This window comes from Triturus cristatus, chromosome 10 (assembly GCF_964204655.1).
Source record: "Triturus cristatus chromosome 10, aTriCri1.1, whole genome shotgun sequence".
NCBI classification, from domain to species: Eukaryota; Metazoa; Chordata; class Amphibia; order Caudata; family Salamandridae; genus Triturus; species Triturus cristatus.
Window position 1 is genome coordinate 1,206,579,631 of NC_140593.1, and position 27,798 is coordinate 1,206,607,428.

The 27,798-nt window shown below is 48.6% G+C and overlaps 1 protein-coding gene across 1 annotated transcript in view; it reads right to left on the reverse strand.

Annotated features, from left to right (window-relative positions):
* Window positions 1-25,370, reverse strand: part of CCDC120 (coiled-coil domain containing 120) — a 352,506-nt gene extending 327,136 nt beyond the window's left edge. Inside the window, exon 1 of the mRNA XM_085629697.1 lies at window positions 24,746-25,370. The gene's annotated coding sequence lies outside the window, so the exon portion shown is untranslated. The remainder of the gene's footprint in view (window positions 1-24,745) is intronic.
* Between the last annotated feature and the right edge of the window lie 2,428 nt (window positions 25,371-27,798).

Consider the following 27,798-nt stretch of genomic DNA (forward strand, 5'->3'; position numbering starts at 1 on the left):
TGCCCTCCTCAGAGTATTGCAGTTCGAGCCGCTTAACCGCCTCCTGGTACACGTCCAGAGGGACAAGGGCCCCCGGAGGATCCGCATAGACGGGCAAGCTGTCAAAAACCTCCTGGCCTGCTTTCCCCAACAGTCCGAATAGAAGCGACTTCTTGCGTGCAGCGCTATACCCCTCGCCATCAATGGAGACGATGTAATTCTCAAATGCGCGCAGCCACCCCTTCCACTTCATACACGGCTTACCAGGGGAGTCCAGAAAGAGGGGCGGCACACATATGTTGATGGTTTGCGCCATAGCAGACGATCAGGCACACGGGGAGCAGCGGCGCAGATCCTGGACAGTCCCCACCAAGCACGGAAGGACACCCCAGTCGCAGGGAGGTAGGAGTCAGAAGCAGCAGCAAGCAACGCAGCCTCAGGAGATGGGAGCGTCGAGGACCAGCAGGGACAGCGCTCCCCCCACAGCAGCTCACCAGTGCAGCTCACGCGGTCGTCGGGACAGAACAGCACACCAATGCAGCAGGCAGCACCAATCAGTATATCACGTTCCACCAGCAGGGCTCCGCGCGCAGTAGGCAAGGCAGGCAGAAGTAACCCCAGTAGGGAATCCGGAGCACAGGATCCAGCAAGGAGGGATCAGCGTGTCTTCCCAGCATACCGGGGCATCAGGCAGTAATGGGATCACTCGCGGGCCGTAACGACGTTTTTAACCCTCGTCGCCATTTGTAGTGTGAATAATGAGGGAGGCGAGACAGAGATGTGGTAAACTCTCAGCCGTTTATTGATTATATCCACAGTTACGGCCCACGAGGAGCAGCGGGAGACACAACCGCCGGCTCGCGTCCTCGCGCTCTTTTCTGGTCCCCCGAACCGCCCCCTGACGTCACAGCCATCCTCGACACCGGATTGGCCAGTGACGTCAGGCGGCGTCCAGATGGAAATAGGACTACGGGGATTGTGCTGCCAGACTAGTACGTTACTTCACGTACAACACTTTCGAATAGCAAAAGTAGCTTACTGACTCATTCAGAAGTAATTAGGAAGGGACGTGAAACCACCCCCTTTTATTGTGAATCACAGTGAGACGTGTCAGTGGTTTGTGGTCGTAAAGCATTTTAAAATTTACAAACTCTTCAAAGGAGCTGGTAACAGATTTGCAAAAAAGTGAAGCTGTTCCTGTAGCACAGCTCTTTTGGGAGATTGTATTGTACTGGAATTGCATTTACACAGCGCTCACTACGCATGCCGAGGCGATGACGCTCTTTCATCGAGCAGTCTCTGTAGGAGCAGGCAGTGATGCCAGGACCTTGCCTCTCCTCCAGTGTCTTAACACATGGGAAACCTTTTCTTTTAAACTGTTTATTTACATGTTTAAGTATGGAGGAGGACACACACACACACACACACACACATGAATAAGCCTTTGTAGTCAGTTGTACAGACAGTAAAAGTCATAATGCACATTGCGTGGAGCGGTAGAGGAATATTCACTTTACATGAGTGTGATCACAGCTCGGAGAGCAGTGTGAAATTATCCTTGCGGTGGGAAGACGCGCACCCGTAATCACTTCCACTGGCCAACCGTTCGTGTGAAATTTTTTTTAAGCAGCATCGGTTCCTTTATACGAATACCAGGACGGTGATCTGCTTTCCTTGGGCCACTATCCCTGAGTTTGTAGCCAATCACACGTGGTCACAAATAGCACATGTCTAATTAATATTCAGTGCGAAGGCTGTTGTGTGGCTGGAGATTTTGCAACATGACCTCATAGTATATAGGTAACATCGTAAAGTTACAGACAGGTTGCGACTATACGGGTGTACAACTTGTGCCCAATCTTTGCGACCCCTCGGTTAGTACATTGGGCCCATCATATGCAGGGCTGGACTGGTCGAAGCGGGCACGGGGTGCGTCCCCGGTGGGCCGCTAGTGTGGGGGCCGGTTTTAGCATAGCTGCAAAATATCGCCCCCCCCTCCCCAGCACACGCTTCAACACAACTAACCATCTTACAGCCTCCCTATTATGCTGTTAGAAGGCTGTTAATAACTATTGTATATTGTTTCATTGTCGTGTGTGTATATATTCTGAAACCTAATTTTTATGTCACAAAATGTAACTCCTTAAGTGTAGGTACTATGTTCACTCTCTTTTTACCCACTTTTTCCAAATCCTAATAAAAAGTAAGAATTTCAAAAAGATTTATTGTATGTATTTATGACTCTCTCTGTGATTTATCTTTACCCATGAATATTACGAATGAGTACAAATACTATTATATATGATATACATTGTCTTCATGAACCTTTGTTTCCTTGTTACAGACTAGATACCCTGGTTCCGTGTGAGTAGGGTGGCCCTTGTTTTTCTGAACACGACATTACGCAGCTACGGCTCTTCCCTGGTAGGACCAAGGCTTGGGATGGGTGGGCATCACCCAACCGTGCCTCTTCTGCCCTATTCTAGTTTCTGCCTCCTGCAGTGTGGGGCCGGTTTGAAAAGTTTGCCATGGCTGATTTTGGATTAGGCAAATTAGATAGATTTCAGGAGTGCTTGGTTGAGAAGAAATGGACACCTCTAGGAGGCACTTGCAACCCGAGGCTGTCGAGGACGTAGGAGTGTTACCCTAAACATAGTCACAGTGGAGGCCTTGCAAGTAAATACAAAAATCTGCAAGGGGCAAAAGGTCAGGGTAGCAAGTGAACGAAGACAATATTAAATAGCAAAAAGAATCATAAAAAGGCAGTCAGGAGAAGTGCTTTATTTGTGCCGGTGGTTTCCAGTGCTCGGCACCAGCACTTAACTGTCAACACTGGGAATTATGGCAGTCTGACACATGGTGGCACTGTTTTTCTGATGAGCACAACAACAGATGTTTATTGATTCAAAATACAGTGAAAAACAAGCATTGGCATAGCCAATAGGTCTCGCCTTTGGGACCTTATAAGTGTTTAGCTATGCAACAGTTACATAACTAAATACTTAAAAGGTCCCAAAAGCGAGACCTATTGGCTATGCAAAGCGGTCGTGCGGCCGCGAAAGTGATCGCGATCACAATCAAACATCAAAGCGGCCGTGCGGCCACGAAAGTGAAAGTAATCGCAGTAAAGCGCGGCACGCGCGCTCGCGCACATGCACTGTAGCTCTAGGCTGGCCTGGTAGCACTTTTTGGAGCCCTCTCAATAAGTCTCGCCAGACCAGCGCATGCGCTGGGTCAGGCGAGACCTAATGACTAATACCTGCCGCCCAAGCCATTCTTATAGCTTTGGGGGCCTGGAATAGTCTGAAATGTCTCACTTGTAGGAGTGTGGTGGTTAGTAGCTGTGTTGATACTGTCATTGGCAGCACGTGCAGCGGGAATGTGTGGTGCAAGCTGCGGTGGCCTCCTGACCAGGGCCCTGGCACTTATTGATTTACAAATTAAGAACTGGCCAGGAGAGAGTTTGCAATGGTGCAGACAATAATTTCAATCCAATGAGAGAGGGCGGACTCCTTTTAATTTACGTCATTGAAGAGAGGGAGTGCACTGGTGTGGGACGGGCGGCTGCAGGAGAGCTGAAGGATTGAACCAATACTTGCGTTCAGTGTTCACGACAGAAAGGAATGACGAGGAGCTATCTTTGAGCTGAAGAAGAAGGGACGCAGAGTGGTGGTCAGTAGCCCTTTTGCAGACAGGAGAGGCGCTCTGGGCTGGCTACATTAAAATGAAAAGGTAGCGGCGTCAGAAGATTGGAGAGAGTAAATCTGCGGATACTGGAGGAGGTTAGAATGGCAGTTATAGCATCACAAACGTCTCCCATGAAGTTAGGCGCTAGAGACTTGGAAGGGACCTGGAGTACCTCACAGGGTGGGAGCAGGGTGGAGACAGGTAACAGTGGTGGAAAATGTACCCAATTATACAGAACAAATAGTTACAGGACCCAAAACAGGTGGGTTATAGGATGAAAGACAAGGCCTATTGATTAAAATATTTTTACAGGGTGACCAACACGGATCTTGTTTGTGGGTCGCTTGGGGTTGAAAGAGCTTCCCCTGTGCTACTGCTTCCAATCCTGTTCTCATTCTTACCACTGACATTTTAAAAGCAAGGGTGGCGCAGCCGTTCCTCATCTGCAGTTGGGTGTCAGGGCCTGTTATGCATCATTGGCTATTAACAGAAGGCAGCCTTAAGTTTGCAATGCGGGGATGTATATTACAAGGGTAAGCCTTCTGCTAAAATGTTTGTTCAGAGTTTTCATTTCACAGAAAAGAAGTCTTCACTCTGAATTATTTCCCATAGTGCTGAGTTCATTTGAAGGATATTAACTTCCCTAAACCAGAGGTCATCGTCTGCAGGGGAAACAGCGTTTACAACGCTGTTTCCACAACGCATGGCTTCACAACGCGGTCGTTACAATGACTGCGTTGTTACCACGCGTGCCCTTACATTGCAAGTCGTATCAACGACTTGCTGTAGGGGGCGTGCAACACCAGGGGATGTGTTGGAGCTTAAATCCAACACCTTCCCTGCAGTTGCACAAACTGGAGTAGGAATAATAATTAATATTATTCCTAAGTCCAGCTCGCCCCCTACAGCAAGTTGTTGATATGACTTGCAATGTAATGGCATGCGTGGTAACAACGCAGTCGTTGTAACGACCGCGTTGTGAAGCCGTGCACTGTGAACGCATGCGTTGCAGCTTCATACATTCGTCTGCAGGGTCTTTAGGGAAACAATGTGCCTGTACTTTCTTAAATTTTACTAAAACAGTTCCCAAGCTTTTTGTTAAAAAACGACTATCCCTGAACAGTTATTGCCGACTTTGAGGTCGGTGACAGAGAGCTGAAGAAGAAACACGCCTTCTTGCCAGTGTGCCTGCTACGTGAAAGGAATGTAAATGTGCGCAAGGGGTTAATCTGCAAATGTATGGATGCATGGAGGCCAGTATAGTCTTAAATTGATGAAGCCACTTGAAGCGTCATAGTGACAAAGATTTATTCTTTTTGACAGGCAATGGAAGGGTGTGACCGACTGAGCCCAGGAGTGAGTTATTTTAATGGACGCCTACAGAATGCACGGCAAGCAGCCTGACCGTGCTTTAATAAAATGTATGTTTTGAATGCACTTGTTTTTTCACATACACTAAATCTTTTTTGCTGTAGCTTATCTTATACTGTTTGCATTTAATTTTAAAATAAGGACTTCTATATTCACAGTGCTTTCTGTCACAGGTTTGGACTTCGTAGCACTATAAATACACCAGCTACTATTCCCCACCGCGCCAACCGGGATGAAATTATGTGAAACTCTGTTTACACAAAAGGACATCTGCAGTGATCACATTAACCAATTGAGGTTTCATAATGTAAAGAGTGCATTTCGCATCGATTTGTTTGCATTTAATTAATTCTTACATTTAAGGTGTGCATTCTTTTATATTCAGTTATCTGAAGGGGAAAGACTAACAAACAGTTAGGGACCTGCCAGTTTTTTCCCCCACATGTTTGATCCTGAGGCCCCCACTTACTGACTGCACCCCAATTGCGAACAGGTTCACACTTACTATATTTCTTTTGTGTACTATAATCACTGCCTCAAACAAATAAAAAAGTGAAATGGACGGTCAACACAGCATCTCTTCTTTCAGTTCCGGCTAATACAAAAAAGCTCACAAAAATCAGCCTCGCTATATATAGATATTCTGAGTGCGCATAATATCGTTGTCCTGAAACCATCGTTGCAGGAAAACGATATCAGACGCACTCAGGACTCAGTTCCAAGGGTGTTTAACGATTATTAAACACCAGCAAAATGCAACTCGTTTTGGCCCTCCTGGCCCTGATCACACATATCATGCATGATCAAGGCCAGGAGGGCCGAAACATGATGCATTTTGCTGCTGTCTGATATCCATTACACGTTGCATTGCTGTCTGATATCCATTACACGTTGCATTTTGCTGCTGTCTGATATTCATTACACGTGGCATTTTGCTGCTGTCTGATATCCATTACACGTTGCATTGCTGTCTGATATCCATTACACGTTGCATTTTGCTGCTGTCTGATATTCATTACACGTGGCATTTTGCTGCTGTCTGATATTCATTACACGTTGCAGTTTGCTGCTGTCTGATATTCATTACACGTGGCATTTTGCTGCTGTCTGATATCCATTACACGTTGCATTTTGCTGCTGTCTGATATCCATTACACGTGGCATTTTGCTGCTGTCTGATATTCATTACACGTGGCATTTTGCTGCTGTCTGATATCCATTACACGTTGCATTTTGCTGGTGTCTGACATTCATTAAGCACCCGTGGAACTGAGTCCTGAGTGTGCGTGATAAAGTTTTCCAGTAACAATGGTTTCGTATATTTGCATCGAGTGCGCTCCCGACTAACGCATGCCACCCCCGCAGGGAACTCCGCTTTCTAGCAGACTTGTTTGCCTGGAGGATCTCTCTCTTGTATTTAAAGTGCACATATGACAAGCAGACATCATCAAAATACTCTCAACATTATGCACTTATCATAAACAAGTGGAAATAAAAATGTAAGTAATTAAACTCATACTGCTTTGTCTCACTGCAAATTTGTAATTAATTCATACCATGGTTGCTTTGTCCAATCTAAACAAACTAACATGCAAAATGCTATAATTGTGACGCCCTAAATACTTCTCTTCTGCACGCAAAAAATAATGTATTGACGAGCCCTACTTGTGTACTCTTACAATCAAATATCAACAATGTAATGAAATTCATTACACCAAGGGACCTTACAATATAATCAGTAGCGCAACGAAGAAGGGCGCCAAATTCATCATCAGATTAATTTGCAATGCATCAATAGTGCAGACATGTTGGGAGATATGTGGGTGCCAGGAGGGAGATGTGGGCAGGCTCCGCATTTTCACGATAAACTGGTAGGAAGACATGGGACCACCGGAGACACACTGAAGGTAGTAAGGAGACAAGGGGTTTGGGAAGATACTGACCCAATATGGAGGCAGGGAGAGGTCAGGACAACACTTAACATGGGGGAGAGGGGTGCTAGGGAGGCAGTGTGCGTATAGAGAAACATGGGGCGTGAGGGCGACACTTGTAAAGTAGAAGAAGAAACACTGAGTTGTGGGGAAGGACACACATGGCACAGAGTTTGTCGGTTATCAGATCAGATGTCATTGAATAGCTATAAATGTGACAAAAAGCCCAGTAAATAAAGGCAGTACTCTCAGAAAGAGGAGGTGATGTCACCACTGCACACATCACTGTTGAGGCCCATCTGGAGGGCCGAGTCCAGTTCTGGAAGCCTTATCTGCAGTATTCTGTTATTCTGTCCAGTTATGAAGGCCTCACCAGTAGCACTGTGGCCAGTTCTTGAGGCCTTGTCTGGAGTATTATTGTAGTTGTATTTATGTAGCGCTTACTACCCCTGCCGAGGCATCAAAACGCTTTTTGGTATGTTAAGCATAGAATAATACATATATATTTTAACCATAATTAATATATACATTTGTTAAGCAGACCTAAAGAATATCTATATATTTAAAAACATAATTATTATATATATTTATACACAGAAATACACATATCTAGATTCATACATTTAATCAAATTGAATGTTTATTTGTGCCCAGTTCTGATGGCCTTATCAGGAGTACTGAGTTCTGGAGGCCTTAGCGGGAGTATTATGTTCTGGAGGCCCTATCATGAGTATTGTACCCAGTTCTGGAGGCCTTATCAGGAGTGTTGAGTTCCGGAGGCTTTAGCGGGAGTATTAGGTTCTGGAGGCCCTATAACGAGTTTTGTGCCCAGTTCTGGAGGCCTTATCAGGAGTGTTGAGTTTTGGAGGCCTTAGCTGGCGTATTACGTTCTGGAGGCCCTATTATGCGTATTTTGCCCAGTTCTGGAGGCCTTATCAGGAGTGTTGAGTTCTGAAGGCCTTAGCGGGAGTATTACGTTCTGGACGCCCTATCATGAGTATTGTACCCAGTTCTTGAGGCCTTATCAGGAGTGTTGAGTTCTGAAGGCCTTAGCGGGAGTATTACGCTCTGGAGGCCCTATCCTGAGTATTGTGCCCTGTTCCCGAGGCCTTATCAGGTGTTTTGAGTTATGGAGGCCATAGCGGGAGTATTACATTCTGGAGGCCCTATTATGCGTATTGTGCCCAGTTCTGGAGGCCTTATCAGGTGTTTTGAGTTATGGAGGCCATAGCGGGAGTATTACATTCTGGAGGCCCTAGTATGCGTATTGTGCCCAGTTCTGGAGGCCTTATCAGGAGTGTTGAGTTTTGGAGGCCTTAGCTGGCGTATTACGTTCTGGAGGACCTATCATGAGTATTGTGCCCAGTTCCCGAGGCCTTATCAGGAGTGTTGAGTTCTGGAGGCCTTAGCGGGAGTATTACGTTTTGGATGCCCTATCATGAGTAATGTGCCCAGTTCTGGAGGCCTTATCAGGAGTACTGAGTTCTGGAGGCCTTAGCTGGCGTATTACGTTCTGGAGGCCTTATCATGAGTATTGTGCCCAGTTCTGGAGGCCTTATCGGGAGTGTTGAGTTCTGGAGGCCTTAGCGGGAGTATTACGTTTTGGATGCCCTATCATGAGTAATGTGCCCAGTTCTGGAGGCCTTATCAGGAGTACTGAGTTCTGGAGGCCTTAGCGGGAGTATTACGTTCTGGAGGCCCTATCATTAGTATTGTACCCAGTTCTGGAATCCTTATCAGGAGTGTTGAGTTCTGGAGGCCTTAGCGGGAGTATTATCGTTTTGGAGGCCCTATCATGAGTATTGTGCCCAGTTCTGCAGGCCTTATCAGGAGTGTTGAGTTCTGAAGGCCTTAGCGGGAGTATTATGTTCTGGAGGCCCTATCATGAGTATTGTGCCCAGTTCTGGAGGCCGTATCAGGAGTGTTGAGTTCTAGAGGCCTTAGCTGGAGTATTACGTTCTGGAGGCTCTATCATGAGTATTGTACCCAGTTCTGGAGGCCTTATCAGGAGTGTTGAGTTCTGGAGGCCTTATCAGGAGTGTTGAGTTCTTGAGGCCTTATCAGGAGTGTTGAGTTCTGGAGGCCTTATCAGGAGTGTTGAGTTCTGGAGGCCTTATCAGGAGAGTTGAGTTCTTGAGGCCTTATCAGGAGTGTTGAGTTTTGGAGGCCTTAGCTGGCGTATTACGTTCTGGAGGCCTTATCATGAGTATTGTGCCCAGTTCTGGAGGCCTTATCGGGAGTGTTGAGTTCTGGAGGCCTTAGCGGGAGTATTACGTTTTGGATGCCCTATCATGAGTAATGTGCCCAGTTCTGGAGGCCTTATCAGGAGTACTGAGTTCTGGAGGCCTTAGCGGGAGTATTACGTTCTGGAGGCCCTATCATTAGTATTGTACCCAGTTCTGGAATCCTTATCAGGAGTGTTGAGTTTTGGAGGCCTTAGCTGGCGTATTACGTTCTGGAGGCCTTATCATGAGTATTGTGCCCAGTTCTGGAGGCCTTATCGGGAGTGTTGAGTTCTGGAGGCCTTAGCTGGAGTATTACGTTCTGGAGGCCCTATCATGAGTATTGTACCCAGTTCTGGAGGCCTTATCAGGAGTGTTGAGTTCCGGAGGCTTTAGCGGGAGTATTAGGTTCTGGAGGCCCTATAACGAGTATTGTGCCCAGTTCTGGAGGCCTTATCAGGAGTGTTGAGTTTTGGAGGCCTTAGCTGGCGTATTACGTTCTGGAGGCCCTATTATGCGTATTGTGCCCAGTTCTGGAGGCCTTATCAGGAGTTTTGAGTTCTGAAGGCCTTAGCGGGAGTATTACGTTCTGGAGGCCCTATCATGAGTATTGTACACAGTTCTTGAGGCCTTATCAGAGTGTTGAGTTCTGAAGGCCTTAGCGGAAGTATTACGCTCTGGAGGCCCTATCCTGAGTATTGTGCCCTGTTCCCGAGGCCTTATCAGGTGTTTTGAGTTATGGAGGCCATAGCGGGAGTATTACATTCTGGAGGCCCTATTATGCGTATTGTTCCCAGTTCTGGAGGCCTTATCAGGTGTTTTGAGTTATGGAGGCCATAGCGGGAGTATTACATTCTGGAGGCCCTAGTATGCGTATTGTGCCCAGTTCTGGAGGCCTTATCAGGAGTGTTGAGTTTTGGAGGCCTTAGCTGGCGTATTACGTTCTGGAGGCCCTAGCATGAGTATTGTGCCCAGTTCCGGAGGCCTTATCAGGAGTGTTGAGTTCTGGAGGCCTTAGCGGGAGTATTACGTTTTGGATGCCCTATCATGAGTAATGTGCCCAGTTCTGGAGGCCTTATCAGGAGTACTGAGTTCTGGAGGCCTTAGCTGGCGTATTACATTCTGGAGGCCTTATCATGAGTATTGTGCCCAGTTCTGGAGGCCTTATCGGGAGTGTTGAATTCTGGAGGCCTTAGCTGGAGTTTACGTTCTGGAGGCCCTATCATGAGTATTGTATCCAGTTCCCGAGGCCTTATCAGGAGTGTTGAGTTCTGGAGGCCTTAGCTGGAGTATTACGTTCTGGAGGCCCTATCATGAGTATTGTATCCAGTTCCCGAGGCCTTATCAGGAGGGTTGGGTTCTGGAGGCCTTAGCGGGAGTATTATCGTTTTGGAGGCCCTATCATGAGTATTGTGCCCAGTTCTGGAGGCCTTATCGGGAGTGTTGAATTCTGGAGGCCTTAGCTGGAGTTTTACGTTCTGGAGGCCCTATCATGAGTATTGTATCCAGTTCCCGAGGCCTTATCAGGAGTGTTGAGTTCTGGAGGCCTTAGCTGGAGTATTACGTTCTGGAGGCCCTATCATGAGTATTGTATCCAGTTCCCGAGGCCTTATCAGGAGGGTTGGGTTCTGGAGGCCTTAGCGGGAGTATTACGTTCTGGAGGCCCTATCATGAGTATTGCGCCCAGTTCTGGAGACCTTATCAGGAGTGTTGAGTTCTAGAGGCCTTAGCTGGAGTATTACGTTCTGGAGGCTCTATCATGAGTATTGTACCCAGTTCTGGAGGCCTTATCAGGAGTGTTGAGTTCTGGAGGCCTTATCAGGAGTGTTGAGTTCTGGAGGCCTTATCAGGAGTGTTGAGTTCTGGAGGCCTTATCAGGAGTGTTGAGTTCTGGAGGCCTAAGCTGGAGTTTTACGTTTTGGAGGCCCTATTATGAGTATTGTGCCCAGTTCTGGAGGCCTTATCGGGAGTGTTGAGTTCTGAAGGCCTTATCAGGAGTGTTGAGTTCTGGAGGCCTTATCAGGAGTGTTGAGTTCTGGAGGCCTTATCAGGAGTGTTGAGTTCTGGAGGCCTTATCAGGAGTGTTGAGTTCTGGAGGCCTTATCAGGAGTGTTGAGTTCTGGAGGCCTTAGCTGGAGTTTTACGTTTTGGAGGCCCTATTATGAGTATTGTGCCCAGTTCTGGAGGCCTTATCGGGAGTGTTGAGTTCTGAAGGCCTTAGCGGGAGTATTACGTTCTGGAGGCCCTATCATGAGTATTGTGCCCAGTTCTTGAGGCCTTATCACGAGTGTTGAGTTCTGAAGGCCTTAGCGGGAGTATTACGTTCTGGAGGCCCTACCATGAGTATTACGCCCAGTTCTGGAGTCCTTATCAGGTAAATTGCGCCCAGTTCTGGAGGCCTTAGTGGGAGTATTATGCCCAGTTCTGGAAGTCTCCTTTGCAGAAGGATGATGACAGTGACAGGTACTGGGAGACAGGACAGTGTGTAAAGGCTCAGGGTTACTAGGGCAGGCTTTAAAAACTGGTGAGGCACAGACGACAGAGACACGGGTACTAGCTACAGACACCGGGGAGTCTCTGGGGACACACTGACATGGGGACAAAGGGAAAGAAATACAGCTGGGGAGAGAAAGAAAGGCATAGACACAGGAGATGCCGTCACTCTCCAATAGATTCCATGTAAGGATTTTCAGAGCCCCAGGAAAATATTCTTTTTTCTTTGTGTGCTCCCTTCTCTATCTAGCACCAAGTAATGTACTGCTATCTGACACCCTCTCGTGATGGTGGCGTAAGGCACGTGCCTCCTAGCCTTAGAATCAGCCTCAACATCCTTCAGCATGAAATTCACTCACCAAGATACTCGCAGCGCTGTGAAGCTACAGGGCTAACAGAAGCGCCTTATTCAAGTCTAAGTGGATTAGCAGACTGGCGGCTGCAGAGACCAAGATTGCTGACAGGCATGAATAGTGTAACCTATACTGACAGGCATGAATAGTGTAACCTATACTGACAGGCATTAATAGTGTAAACTACACTGACAGGCATGAATGGTGTAACCCATACAGGCATGAATAGTGTAACCCATACTGACAGGCATGAATAGTGTAACCTATACTGACAGGCATGAATAGTGTAACCTACACTGACAGGCATGAATAGTGTAACCTACACTGACAGGCATGAATAGTGTAACCCATACTGACAGGCATGAATAGTGTAACCTATACTGACAGGCATGAATAGTGTAACCTACACTGACAGGCATGAATAGTGTAACCTACACTGACAGGCATGAATAGTGTAACCTATACTGACAGACATGAATAGTGTAACCCACTGACAGGCATGAATAGTGTAACCTATACTGACAGGCATGAATAGTGTAACCCATACTGACAGGCATGAATGGTGTAACCTACACTGACAGGCATGATAGTGTAACCCATACTGACAGGCATGAATAGTGTAACCCATACTGACAGGCATGAATAGTGTAACCTACACTGACAGGCATTAATAGTGTAACCCACAATCAGTGTAGTCTTAAGATTTTTTGGGGCCCAGGCAAGACATATTTTGAGGTTTGCTGTATGTTACAACTTTGAATTGTATGACCCATTATCTGCTACTTGAAGCCCACATGTTGCCAAACAAACTTTCAGAAACAGGGTTCACACACAAACATTTGAAGTAAGCCTTTCCAGGCCACCTAAAATCCCAAAGATGCCCCTGGGCAAAGAGAGACCGACTTGGAGGTAGAGGAAGGCATGGAGGAGAGAGACAGATATGGAAACAGAGGTGGGCTAGAAAGAAAGTTTACTTTCCCAGGGGGGCTATGGAAGGTGGAGGCCTGCCCATACCTCTGAGCACAGCCTCTGTGAGAAGGAACTCCAGAATAAACACACACACTCAGGGCCGGCTCTAGGGCGGTGCGATCGGTGCCACCGCACCGGGTGCTGACTTCCCGTGGGGGCGCCTGTTTGCTAGTTTTCATTGTTTTTTAAAGCACCCGCTGCCATGTTCCTGGCCTCCAACAATTTTCAGCAAACAGTAAAAATGTAAAGTGAACTCCGGTGATTAATGTTCTTCCCGGAGAGAGACCGTAGTTTTGTCTGGTGGAATTTTGACTTGTGGAAGTTTTGATTCATCATAAGGTAGTGCGAAGGTTAATGTGCCTGCTGCGAAGAATGCGACCATGCAAATCACAAAATGAATATAGCATAAATAGGTAAGTGAGTTGCTGCTTTCGACAGACTTCCTATTGTTACCTGCAGTTTATGAGTTAAACTCCTAACAGTGAGCTATTATCTGTCAAAGAACTGAGACGCAGCCTTCAAGTATGGATTACAGCGTATTGATTTTTTCCTCAGACTTTCATTATCCTGATGTTTCACAAAGTGTTTGTTTGGGTAGAAATCATTTCTGATTGTTCAGAGAACCCCCAACCGTGGTGTTACGTTTTAAATTCTGAGTTTGTGCTTCTCCAGACCAAGTCCCCCTAAACTCTCCTGCCCACCAGTATGGATGACATATAAATCCCACCCCTTGTAGTCCTCTGTCTTATGTAACGTTTCATATATTGATTTAGACACATATAATTGATTGTCTCTGTAATGTGTGGGCAATGTAAAGTGCGCCGACACCCTTCACCTTTATGAGTGACCCCATAAACTAATTAAATGCATTTGAGAGAGAGTGGTTATGGAGACTGTTAAAGGGTGGTAGTGCGGGAATCCGTTGCGGAGGTGGTCACTGGGGGGGCGCCTTGTCGCACTGGGCGCCACCAGTGCTAAATCTGGCCCTGCACACACTCTCAACGAAGAGGCGGCGACATCTAAGTGGCATAGAATGGAGCAAACACCACACAATAGTCTTTCATCTATAAAGTATATCAAAACCAGAGACCAGGACAGTGATGTGCTGAGTGACAGGCCACCTCGAGGGCGGGCTCACTGTGACTGCTTCCCCTCCATCACGAGTGACATCATCAGTGCAGGAGGCTAGGGACCTGGCAGGTGGTCTGGGTATGTGCACAAGTTAATTGTGCACTCAGTTACTCTAACTGGAAATGATTGATATAGTCAGTGTTTCTCTAGAAATCTGGCATGGATCGCGCCCTCCTGGGCCTACGTTGGACACCTCTGCCATGGTGGTGGATGGAGTTATCTGCCTCCTCCAGCTGTGGTAATAACGACTGGGAAAGTGACCTTATTGAGGACGCACCTTGGCATCTCTAGGCGCTACAGTGATTGTCCGTGGTGCGAGGGTACCTCCAGTCTCACCTTATGCAGACCCTGTGAGTTCAGTAGTCTGTATTTCGGGGCGTGAACACGTGGTATGACACCCCACGATTTCAGACATACGTGTGACAGTTGCAGTTGTCTACCTTACTAGAGACATGTTGTACCTCTGAAGAGTTGGATGTTGTCATTGAAACTTCGTTGTGACGCTTGTTATTTTAGTATCATCTATTAATGTTTTATTAGGTCTGGCTTAACAGCACAGCTGTCACTAAACCTTATGTGCTCACTGATCACTAACACACAGAGAGGGGGGTTAGCTCCACCCACATGTTGGTGTAATGGGCAGAAGGTGTGTGCTTCCACAGAAAGAGTGCTCCCCGTCCAGGCAGCTGGGATTACTTTGTTTGTTTATCCGGCACCAGGGCTGCCTAGAAAAGGTTCATGAACCCGCATAAAGTACCAAGCTCTGAACGGGTTGGAGCGTGTACTTTCAGGTTCAAGCACATGCTGCTGTCAGAGTGTCTTAGATCAGGAACTCACAGAGTTGGTTTTCTCCGGCAGGGAACAGGTCCTCTTCCCTTTTCATTAATATCCTTAGACTCCAGAGTGCAGTTTTGTGTCTCAGAGCCCTGGGTGAGGCCCGGGGCTCTGAGCAATTTTAGGTCTGCCTTGACAGCACGTTTTTCCCCTGTCTTTATGTGATAAACAAAAAAGAGCTTTCAGGGTAGTGCTACTGAGAGAGGAGCTTAAGCTACACCCTCTTGTGGGTTACCCTGAGGGGAGGGTTTGATTGGCCCTCAGTTGTGCTCTTCCACTCAAAAGAGTGCTTGAGTTGCACTTTTTGGATTGTGGAAAAGATTACCCCCACTACAATAGGCCTGGGTTGTTTATTGTTGCAGCCGCTGATCATGGCTATGGGCCTGATGTGTTTATTATGACATTTTACGAAAAGACGCAGTACGCCTGATGTATTTATCATGAAAAGCATATATTAAAACCAATAGGCATTTGGGGTGGATGTGTGTATTTCAACATATTTGTAATGTTATTCCTGTATGCGTGATGATTGACCATTTAACTGCACTTGAAGACGCCGGTGTTTGGCAAGATGTAAATCCAATGGTAATGGCTATAGGCCTTATGGGTCCATTGAGAAAAGTCTTGCCAGATTCCGAGGGTTTGATCTGTTAGGAAATGTTATGATAAAGTCAGTAGGCCTGACCAACTTATTGTGAAACACATGTGCTATAGGCAATAGGATTGGATGCCACTATGAACCACCACTAAAATCACAGAGGGAAATACATATCACGTTCTGCGAGATCTACTCTGATACTCATAGGGAGTCTGAGGCCCCTCCCTGAAATTACGCTTTTTAACCACTGGACCTGCGGTGACGCATCTAGGGGAACTTATGTTTTCTTGTCCCCTCAAAACCCTGAGATGGGCTCTTTAGTTGAGACCTGGTTAACCCTTGACCTCATGTCCCCAGTACCCACCACTCTTCATCCAGGTTGTCATGTCAGAGAGCACTTTGGGGGGCTGGTGGAGTAGATGTTACTTACATAAGCCCCCTGTCTCTCTCTCCTGTCCCAGCTCTGCTTCTTAGGAAGGGTGTAAATATTTGCAGTTTAATATCCACTGTACTCCCCACAACTGTGTTGTATGGTTAATCCAATATTGTAGATTAGGAAAATAAACCCACCTGGATTAGTTTGTGGACTTAATTATCAGAAACGCCAAGGAGAATTAGCAGAAAATTAAAATACCTCCCTCTGAAACATAAGTCTAGTCACACAGAGCATTCAAAGCTCGCTTTAGAAGAGATCTTTTCCCCCTCATTCCATCCATCCATTCATGCATCCATTCACCCGTGCATCTATTCACCTTCACCAGCTCAGAGCAGAACGCAGAACATATAAAAATCACATCATCAAAGAAGAAGCTGCTTTTTCCGCAGCGCCCTTGACAACGCAATAAATGGTCCAAAAGACCTTTTCAATATCATAAAAACACAGACTTCCAAACCACCCGCCAAAGCCGCTCAGGGCTCCGAAGAACGCTGTGATAAATTCGCTAAATTCTTTGATGAGAAAATCACGATGATCGAGTCCTCTCTTGAATGCCTCACACAAGCAGCTACCGTAATCACCCTCCACACCACAGACAAACAAAAATCCCACCCTGCTCTCCCCTGACTCCCGAGTAGGGACCCCCCACCCTGAGACAAATGAGGGCAACCTAATCCTAGGACCCCCTCTACCCTTCATTGCTGGAAAGCATTTATCCCACTCACAGAAATGGAGATCTCTAAACTAATTGCGAATTCAAAGCCCTCCTCCCACTTTGCAGACCCCCTTTCGGCCTCCGTGGCAAGAAATCTCAATCACATCATTTCCCCCTCTGGACGATGATAATAAACAGCTCCCTAAGCACAGGGGTCGTGCCAGACTGCCTAAAACCTGGTCAAGTCAGTCCACTACTAAAAAAAAACGGGATTAGACCCTGAGGACCTCAACAAATTCAGACCAATGTCAAACCTGCCCTTCCTGGCCAAAATCCTCGAGAAATGTGCCCTATTCCAACCATCACATCGACACTTACAATCTCCTGGATTCTCACCAATCAGGCTTCTGAAAGGGCTGTAGCACAGAAACAGCCTTACTAACGATAGCAGATGACATCCACAAATGTATGGATGCCGGCCGTTGCTGCCTGCTCATCCTCCTAGACCAATCTGCAGCCTTCGACACGGTGGACCATAAACTTCTTCTGAACACCCTCAAACAACGGATTGGAGCGGCGGCATGGTGCTGAAATGGGTCACGTCTTTTTTTCACAACCGCTCTCAACAAATCAAAATAAACAATGCAAATTCAGATACCTCTACTATAACCAGATGTGTCCCACGGGGCTTAGTCCTCTCTCCCACTCTCTTCAATATCTACATGGAGCCCCTCGCTACCATAATCAAACAAGCCAACATCACTTTCCACCTCTATGCGGACGACATCCAGCTCCACCTGGAAGTATCCTCCCCAGAAGACATATACCATCTAAACGATACTCTAAATAAACCAACTGGCTATCACACAACCACTTAAAACTCAACCAAGATAAGATGGAAATTCTTCTCCACTCAAACAACAGACAAACCCACCAGGTCCAAGAATGGATAAATTTTATGCACTCCCTAAACTACGACCGAACTCTGGCCGGCTCCGCCAAATCGCTGGGAATCATACTGGACCCTAACCTGAACATGAGCTCTCACATTAAGACTACCGCAAGGAGTGACCACTACAAATTAAAACTAATTAACAAAATTAAGCCCTTCCTCCCGCCTAATGATCTCAAAACTGCAAAGCAAGCCGTGGTTCTATCCAGACTAGACTACGGGAACACTACCCTCACAGGCACAGCAAAATCCGACCTAGCCCCCATGAGAACAAGTCTCAATGCAGCAGCAAGGATGGTCACCGGAGCCAAAAGGCATTATCACACCTCCCCCTCCCGGAAAGATCTCAAGTGGCTCTCAATTGAAGCTTGCTGCCGTTTCAAAACTGCCTGTCTCACCCACAAAGCCCTTCACACTGGTAAACCAGCCTACCTGGCAGCCAAGCTCACCAAGGCAGGCCGGGCAAGAAACCTGAGGAGCACCAACAGCCTACTGCTCATTCCCCCAAAGAGGCATAAACAAAAAGCCCTGGCTTGCTCCTTCTCGGGCAATGCCCCCAAAATCTGGAACTCCCTACCAGCAGATCTCAGAACCAACCCCTCCTTCGTGACCTTCATGAGAAGACTAAAGGATCTCCTCCTGGATCGGCACCTTCAACCTTCTGAACAATAAACCGTGGTTACAAACAAGGAATTCTCGACTCTACTACCTGCCTTCCGAATGGCTGTCCATTTATTCTGTCTGTTTTTCTTATTGCATGTGTACATGTTGTAAAGCACTTTGATACCCACGGGTCCTGCGAGTGCTATATAAAACTCTCTAAATAAATAAATAAAAATATTCCCCAGTCCATCAGTATATCCATTCACCTTTCCTTCCAACCACCCCATCCACCCATACTTATTCCACTCGTCATCCATTCACCCTTTCATACATTCATCCATCCTTACACTCAACCATTCAATAATATTCATGTCTCCATCTGTCTGTCCTGTCACCATCCATCCTTTCATCCATCCACTCATCAATATTATTCTTGTTGTTCATCCATCTGTCCTATCACCATCCATACATCCATCCATCCATCTATCCATCCACCCATCCATCTTATCACCATCCATCTTTTCATCCACGCATACATCCATTTACCAATAATATTCATTTATCCAGCTGTCCCTCCTATCACCATCCATCCATCATTCCATCCATCTATCCATCCGTCTATCCATTCATCCTATCACCATCCATCTTTCCTTCCATCCATCCAATCACCATTCATCCATCAATCGATCCATCCATCCATTCGTCCTATCACCATCTATCCATCCATCCATTCGTCCTATCACCATCTATCCATCCATCCATTCGTCCTATCACCATCTATCCATCCATCCATTCTCCATTATTATTCATGTATCCACCTGTCCTGTCACCATCCATCCTTACACTCACTCACTTGTAGTCATCCTTCTCTCTGTCCTATCACCATCCATCCATCCATTTTCCAGCCATCCATCCATACATCAGTCCACCCACCCATCCATACATACATTCAACAGTCCATTCACTCACCCACCAATCCTACCACCCATCCATTTATACATCCATCCATCCACCCACCCACCCTTTCACCCATCCATCTATCCACCTGTCCATCCATCCATCCGTCTATTCATCCTTCCTTTCATCCCTCCATCCGGCCATCCACCAACCCACCCATCCATGCCCCTCTCTCAATCTGTCCGTCCATCCATCCGTCAATCCATCTGCCCTATCACCATCCATCCAATCAAGTCATGTATTCATCCATTCGTCCTTTCACCAGCCACCCTTTCACCCTTCTCCATCTGCCCATTCTTCCGTCCTTCCACCCGCTCACCCTTTCACCTGTCCATACCCACACTCTTCCTTTCAACCATTCATCCTTCCATCCACCCCTCCTTTCATCCTTGCTTCCAGCCATTCCTTTTTCATCCTTCCAACCTTCCTTTCACTTTTTCCTTTCCCTTTCGCGTTTCCTGCCACCATTCCTTCCTGCTCTTGTTCTTTTTTCCATCTACCTACCAGCCTGTTTTCTCACATCCTTACTTTTTTCTTCTTCCTTTTTTAGGTCTCGCCTTGCTATCGCGTAAGCGACCGCAAGGCGAGACTATAGAGAGCGGGCTGGAAAGTGCTCCCAAAAAGCGGAGTGCATGGCTAGCACGCGCACAATGACGCGCATCGTGCCGCCATGCAATCTGCTTTTTAGGAGCACTTCAAAGGGTCCGCTCCCCCTCCTGGAATGCGCTCCCCCCGCCCCCAAGCGCGCGCGCCACGCTCCGCCGGGCTTGTCTTTTTTTTAAACTTAAAGCGCGAGGCGCGCGTGTGGCCAATGCTTGTTATTACCTTGAAGCGGCGCTCCTTTACTTTTGGAAGCAATGTGAAGACTTTAGTGAGGGGTTTCTATTTTTATCACTCTTGCCTTATCTATCCTACATGTACTTTCAACTCTGCATGACAAACTCCGTTCTTTAATTGCGTTCTAATGTTATCAAACGTCGCCTTTTCACGCTCCTCTCAATTGCACAACCATTTTGAGAACCTTCTATTTCCTCACCAGCAATTACAGCAATTCAGTTTTCTACAGCGCCAACTCGACCCGAAGGTATTCGAGCGCTTTACATGACCACCAGTTACATTACACGAGGACGGATTCATGTTTTTGTAGGCACGGGGAGATTAAGAGATCTACGCAGAATCACAAAATAGTTGACACGGAGATTCGAACCGGGTTCCCCAGCTCCAAAACCGGCAACTAAAGCTGCTATGCCACATCCGTGTTGGAATGAAAGTGAGTTGGACGCTGGGAAACATTATGAGAGGCATTTCCGTCATCCTGTTGTCGGCGCATGAAGGGCAGTATTGAAGCGTTTCGTAAATAAATAAAAAAAACACATATAATATAAAGAACACATACTTTACAGTCCTCTTCAAGCCATCCGCCTCGAGACCGATCTCCAACAAATGCTTTCCCTGCAGCCGTATTTCAATGGGTATCAAAGTTTCAGTTTCGTTTCATCACTAGCCAGATCACATGGTTAAGGCACTCGAGAAGCGAGATAGAAACCGACGCCTGCTTGTTGGCAAGCATAATAACATCTAGTACCCTGTTCAACATCGATCTCACAGGTCCTGATCAAAACAAGCATTGGCATAGCCAATAGGTCTCGCTTTTGGGACCTTATAAGTGTTGAACTATGCAACAGTTGCATAACTAAACACTTATAAGGTCCCAAAAGCGAGACCTATTGGCTATGCCAATGCTTGTTTCCTATGCTTATTTTTTTAGCCCGTCCCCTCTCCCCGTTTCCCCCATGTTTCATGTTTTTCTGTTTCCTTCCCTGTGCACCCCAGCCCACTGCCCTCTCTCAGTCTATTCCTGACCAGTGTCATTTATAAGCATTGTGTCTGCAGACAGCAGAGGCCCATGGGTAACTCATTTAGGGCCAGGGCTACCAGCCCATCGCCCAGTGGCACCCCAGGCCACTTCGGTGAGGGTCCCTATGCCAGGGGGATAAACGTCTTTGATGTCCTTGGAGACTTTAAACTCAGGCCAGAGCCCCCCTCGGACCAACCTAGCTTCGGTGTTTTTTCATCTGCCATTTTGGGGGGACTTAGGGTGTCAACTACAGACCCCCTGTGACATCTAATGCCACGCACTGGTACCGTTTTGACAACCAAAAAGGGATGTTTCCGTCCAGATTTCCTCGCCCTGTGACTGGTAAGAGCCCCGCGGGGCAAACTTGCATCTGAGCCCCTGTTTGTCCCTTCCCCGGGCACAAGGAACCCCCGTCTGTTTCATAAAACACTCTTGTAACCCTGATGTCACAGGACACGCGAACATACGTCACTTCCGGTAGCCCCTCCAACCATCTCTTAAGGCCCCTGTGATGGAGCTTTCAGTTTCTTGTTTTAATCCTACATGAACGCAGACTTATTTTATTTACATAAGTGTTGTCTTATAAAGCGCTAACCACACCTGAGCAGGCTTCAGAGCGCTGTACTGAGGAACGGTGTGAGAACAGGCAAAGTGAAGACCGCGTTGAGTGGTAGCAAGTAGCATCATGAAATGGGGGGAGGGGGGTTGGGCTGCCAGGTGTGAAAGGGGCGTGCAGTGCACTGAGTGCACGCACAGGTGTCGAGGGAGGGATGTGTGAGTGTGCAGGGGGAGACAGTCAGTTCAGCATCGCCGTGCATGGACACATAGCAGAGAAGCAGGGGAGGCAAACAGAAACAGCAGTCGGTCAGAGACAGAAGAGAGGGCCGGATATTATAGGGATACGTGACTGCAGTGGAGGAGGATTTCAGCAGAGGCAGCGGGGCTGGGGTGGGGACAGCAGCGGAGACACACAACAGCCTGTCAGCAACCGAAGGAAGAGAGGGCCGGATAATATAGGGTTAAGTGAATGCAGTGGAGGAGAATTTCAGCAGAGGCAGCGGGGCTGGGGTGGGGGAAGTAGAGCAGCACCTGGGACTGAACTAGGGGCAGCGCGGAAAATGTGCCACGTCGTATGTTAGATTCATTTTAGGTTTATAAAGAGCACGTTCACCCCTGAAAAAGAACAGGTGCAATCTATGGCTAAAAATATACAATCTGGAGGGTCACTGGTGAGCTAAAAAATAAAAATGTAAATATTCCTAGTGCTAGCTGGGGACTCGGGGGGGGAGGCTGATCGGCAAACGAGAGAGAAGTAATATGCACCCCCATGGGGAGGGGGGGTCAACGGCGGGGCTGTGCAGGCTCACCACCTGCGGGTCTGGACCCCCCCTCTCCAGAGAGCTGGTTAAGTTGGTCATCACCACAACCCCTACTGAGGGCCCAACGGTCGACCCCAGCTGGCGAGGGTCTCTAAACCTTCCATTTTTACAAAATCCAAGAGGGTGGTGGGGGCAGGGCTAAGAGCCCAACCCTGTCCTCCAGGCCTCCCCCTAGGGTTGCTTGAAGGCAGCAGCCGCACCACAATTAAGTCTATGGGATTATCCCATCTGTTGATTCCGTGAAGCAGACATCTATTAACTTTGCAGAAAAAAGGCGCCAATGCTTGTTTACGTCCTATTCACGTTCTATTAATCACCCAGTAAGAAGTATTCCCGTACAAAGGATTGTCAAGTTCAGCCCGACGCGTTGCGGCCTTTGGTGTTAATATAAACAAGCCCTCGAGCTTTCCAGAGGCCCGTGCTTGTCACAAGTCTGTCACTCTGCTGTTCATCTTACCGAGGTCGATAATAGTGCAAACAATCCGCCGCATAGTAACACCTGGCACTCGCGGCGCTATGATGATTGCAAAGTGTTCCATAAAAACAACCTGGCACTGTTCAATGTGAGGAGCCGACGCACAGGAGGCGCTCAGGGCATCTCCAGTTGCCCGAGGCGCTTTGTCGTCAGCAGTCAGTGAGAGGACCGAAGCAGGAGCTACGTGCAGACTCCGGTATTTATTCACCCACTCGTCCTGCAGGAGGGAAGCCGTGAGGGCACCGGCCCTGGCAGCTGCCCTGTAGTCCCATGACGTGGCCACACATTACAGACGCAAGTAACCGCTCCACCCACCCCGCACCGGCCCTGGCATCACTTGGCAGTGTTTGTCCCCAGCTGTCTCACATGGGTTCAATGGTGGCACTCTCCCCCTCACCTGGCATCACTTGCGTCCGGCTGTCTCTCATGGGTTCAAGGGTGGCACTCGCACCCTCTTGGCACGGTGCCACCTTCACCATATGAATGGTGCCCAGTCCCTTCCATGAGCTCAGAAAGGACTCGCGCCTCATACATGACGCGTCCCACTCTAACGGTGCCCAGCTCTGAGGGGTGACGGGGGGAAGGGGGGGCATGAGGAGGGGGGGTGAGCTTGTATGCACCGCAATGAGAAGCCCCCTGACTGTGTTTAGCCCTCCCCGTGAGTCAGCAGGGATCCCCTCGCCCTGGCACCCAGAATCCTGGCGCGTAACGTGGTCATGTTACCTTGGACGGTGGGGGGCCCGCCGGGCACTGGTGAGGGGAGGGGATGGGCGGCGTTCAGCAGCGGCTCCCCACCCAGGCACCTGAGAAGCCCTGCCCCACATCTCGTGGACAGCCCACCCTACTCTCGCCGCCAGTGCCCCCCAACATCCCGTGCTGGTCGTAAACTGCTCCCTGTGAGTGAGCAGATGTAACCCCCACCCCCACCCCCGCGCACACAGTGACCCCTCCACAATCAAAGTGTCAGTCTTGCCAGGGTGTCAGGAGCCCCTTCGACACGGGCACCCCCTGGCATAGAGGGATTTGGTGCCCAACATGCCTGTACTTGTCCAGATCTAGAGGACATAGACCTCTTCACTTGCCCCCCCCCCCCCGTATCATAAGGGGTTAAGCCCCTTCACTTGCCACCCAAGCCCTTATCATAAAGGTTACGCCCCTTCACTTGCACAGCCCTCGGAAAGCTGCAATTGCCCCCCTACCCGGATGTGCCACATATGTCTTATCTCCACCATGCCTGTGACGCTCCCTGGCACTGCGAGACCTGATGCCCACACTTGCCCATACCATAAGGATTCGGGGCCCGTCCCTCTACCCACCAGGAGCTGCAGCAGCCGGGCTCCCCACGCCGCCCTGCCCACCCCTTGGGGCTTGCGGCCCCTGGCACACAGGTGCGGGCGCTCATCCTGCCCGCCTCATCAGGGTTCATGCCCCCGTCTCTTACCTTCCCAGCAGGTTCCACAGCTGCAGCACCCGAGGCATCATATGCACCCCTTGGAACCTGCGCCCCCTGGCACAGAGGGAGCAGGTGCCCACCGCGCCCACACATGCCCACCTCTTAAGGACCAGGCCCCGTCCCTCACCTCCCAACAGATGCTGCAGCTGCAGACGGAGTGCAGTCCTATCCCTACCTTGGACCCTGCGCCCCCTGGCACAGAGGGAGCAGGTGCCCACAGTGCCCACACATGCCCATCTCTCAAGGACCATGCCCGTCTCTCACCTCACAGTGATGCTGCGGCTGCAGACGGACCTCCCCGCCCGTGCAGTCCTAACCCTACCTTGGACCCTGCGCACCCTGGCACAGAGGCAGCAGGTGCCTGGTGCCCACACATGCCCATCTCTTAAGGACCAGGCCCGTCTCTTACCTCCCAGTGATGCTGCGGCTGCTCCAATGGCGCCCCGATGCTCTCGGTATGCTGTCCGCGTCCGAGCTGCTGTGGTCGGCTGCTGGGAGCGCGCACACCGTCAGCTGAACCGTCTCCAGGCGCAGCCAGTCCAGGCTGGGGGTGGGGGCTGCTGCCCGCCGCCTCAACAAAGGGGGGAGCTCCGGGCAGCGGTCACCCCCCTCCGGGCGCCCGGCGGAGGCCGCCCCGGCGCACCTGCTCCGGCTGCCGCCGGGAACCGTGCGCCGCTCCGGTGCTGCGCCATTCCACGTCCATGTCAGGAGGGGCGGTGGGTGGGGTGGGCCCAGCAGACGGCTCCGCCGCGCCGCCCCCTGCCCGCCGGCCCCCACCTCTAGGCCAGCACCTGCCGTCTAGCCCCGGGCTCCTGCCCTGGGGGGCCCTTGCGCCAGCCGTGGAGCGGGCGCAACCTGGCAGCGCCAGCGCAGGACGCGCAGCAGCACACGCATCTCACAGAGCGGGGCAGGAATCCAGGGGCCACTGCGCCATGCAGGAGAGGGGTGTACTGAACCTCCAGAGGGGGCGTCGCCACCCAGGGGGTCCTCGGAGCCCAGGGAGGTACGCGCTCCACCTCAAGCAGGGGTCCTCGTCTGATCATGCGAGAGCGCAGGGATCCCCGCCCCCTTCATACACGACCCGCCCACACCTCCGAGGCCAAGCGGGGGTCACACTGTGGATGCTGCAGACTCAGTTTCATCACTAGGGTACCACTTGCGCGCGCACGCACCTCACACAAGCCTCTCTCCTCATGTGGAAATATTCTGACACACCCCTCTATCCCTTCACACGCGCGCACGCACACATACTCACTTTACAAATAGACAGGCACATTTAATTACCCTTCTAGCCTTCACCCAAACACACATCTGGCAGGAAGAATCATGCACTTTGTCACACACACACAGATATAAGCGCTTAGATGAGCACTCACATCTGTAGATGCCGGCCTCACAAACAGACACATAACATAACGTGTATTTGTAATGCGCATGGTCACCCAAGAGCATCTTGGCGCTGAAAAACAGATGTGTATTGTTACCCAACTTAATGGTACTCATTTTATCGACCTCAGAAGGATGAAAGGCTGAGTAGATTTGAACCTGTGACCACGAGGGCGAACACAGGCCCCTAAAGTGGACACATTAGTTCACTAAGCCACAAATACCCCCATTGCCTTGTGGCCAGATTCAAACAAACAGGCACCTCTACTCTCTTCACACACCTATACCTACAAACAGACACACCCCGACACACACATATCCTCCCACATCATCATCACATATAAACACACAGACACACATCCTCGTACAAATAGATTCACACAGAGTGTCACTCACACTCAGGCTCCACAGGCACAATCAGAAGCACTTAGACAATCACACTCTGTAAATACAGACATACACAAACACACACGCAGCTTCACACTTACATTTCAGACACACGCAGCTTCACACATACATTTCTGCGACTAGCACACACAAAGAATCCCATTTTCACTCACACTGTACCACGCACACGTTTTCACGGCCACGCACAGTCCATACACACAGACACACACATATGCACAGACATATCCAGATACGAATTGCTGCTCACTCTCCATATACACAGATAGACATTCACACCCTTAGACAGACACTCATATACACAAACATACACATTTCCACCCACTTCTTGTGCACACACATACTTACACACATCCTTGCACACTCTATTGAACAAAAACACAAACACACACAAACACCCACAAAGATACAAACACACATATACATGGACACACACACTTATGTACACACAGACACACAAAGACAAGCACATTGACACAGGTGCACACATATAGACAAACTCACACACTGACATCCCCGAAGACAAACACAGACATATTCAGAAACACACTTACACTCCAGACAGACAGGCAGATATACACGCAGATCCACACAGAGATATACACACACCACCTTTACATACACACACTGACATTGTCACTCATGCTTTTTGCACCGACACACAAACACACACACACACACGCGCGCGCACACACACACACACACACACACACACACAGACACACACAGATATGCACTGGAAGTTTCACACTTCTTGCACACAAACACACATGCACATACATACACACACATGGAGCCTGATTCACAAAGGTAAATGTAGACCTGAAGTCTGAGTTTAGACCTGAAGTCTGAGTTTAGACCTGAAGTCTGAGTTTAGATCTGAAGTCTAACTTTAGACCTGAAGTCTAACTTTAGACCTGACGTCTAAGTTTAGACCTAAAGTCTAACTTTAGAACTGAAGTCTAAGTTTAGACCTGAAGTCTGAGTTTAGATCTGAAGTCTAACTTTAGACCTGAAGTCTGAGTTGAGACCTGAAGCTTAACTTTAGACCTGAAGTCTGAGTTTAGACCTGAAGTCTAAGTCTAGACTTGAAGTCTAAGTTTAGACCTGAAGTCTGAGTTTAGACCTGAAGTCTAACTTTAGACCTTAAGTCTGAGTTTAGACCTGAAGTCTAAGTTTAGACCTGACGTCTGAGTTTAGACTTGAAGTCTATCTTTAGAGCTGGAGTCTGAGTTTAGACCTGAAGTCTGAGTTTAGACCTGAAGTCTAACTTTAGACCTGAAGTCTAAATTGAGACATGAAGTCTGAGTTTAGACCTGAAGTCTAAGTTTAGACAGGAAGTCTGAGTTTAGACCTGAAGTCTAACTTTAGACCTGACGTCTGACTTTAGACCTAAAGTCTAACTTTAGAACTGAAGTCTAAGTTTAGACCTGAAGTCCGAGTTTAGACCTGACGTCTGAGTTTAGACCTGAAGTCTAACTTTAGACCTGAAGTCTGAGTTCAGACCTGAAGTCTGAGTTTAGACCTGAAGTCTAATAGACAAGAAGTCTGAGTTTAGACCTGAAGTCTAACTTTAGACCTGAAGTCTGAGTTTAGAGCTGAAGTCCAAGTCTAGACTTGAAGTCTAAGTTTGGATCTGAAATCTAACTTTGGACTTCAGGTCTAAAGATG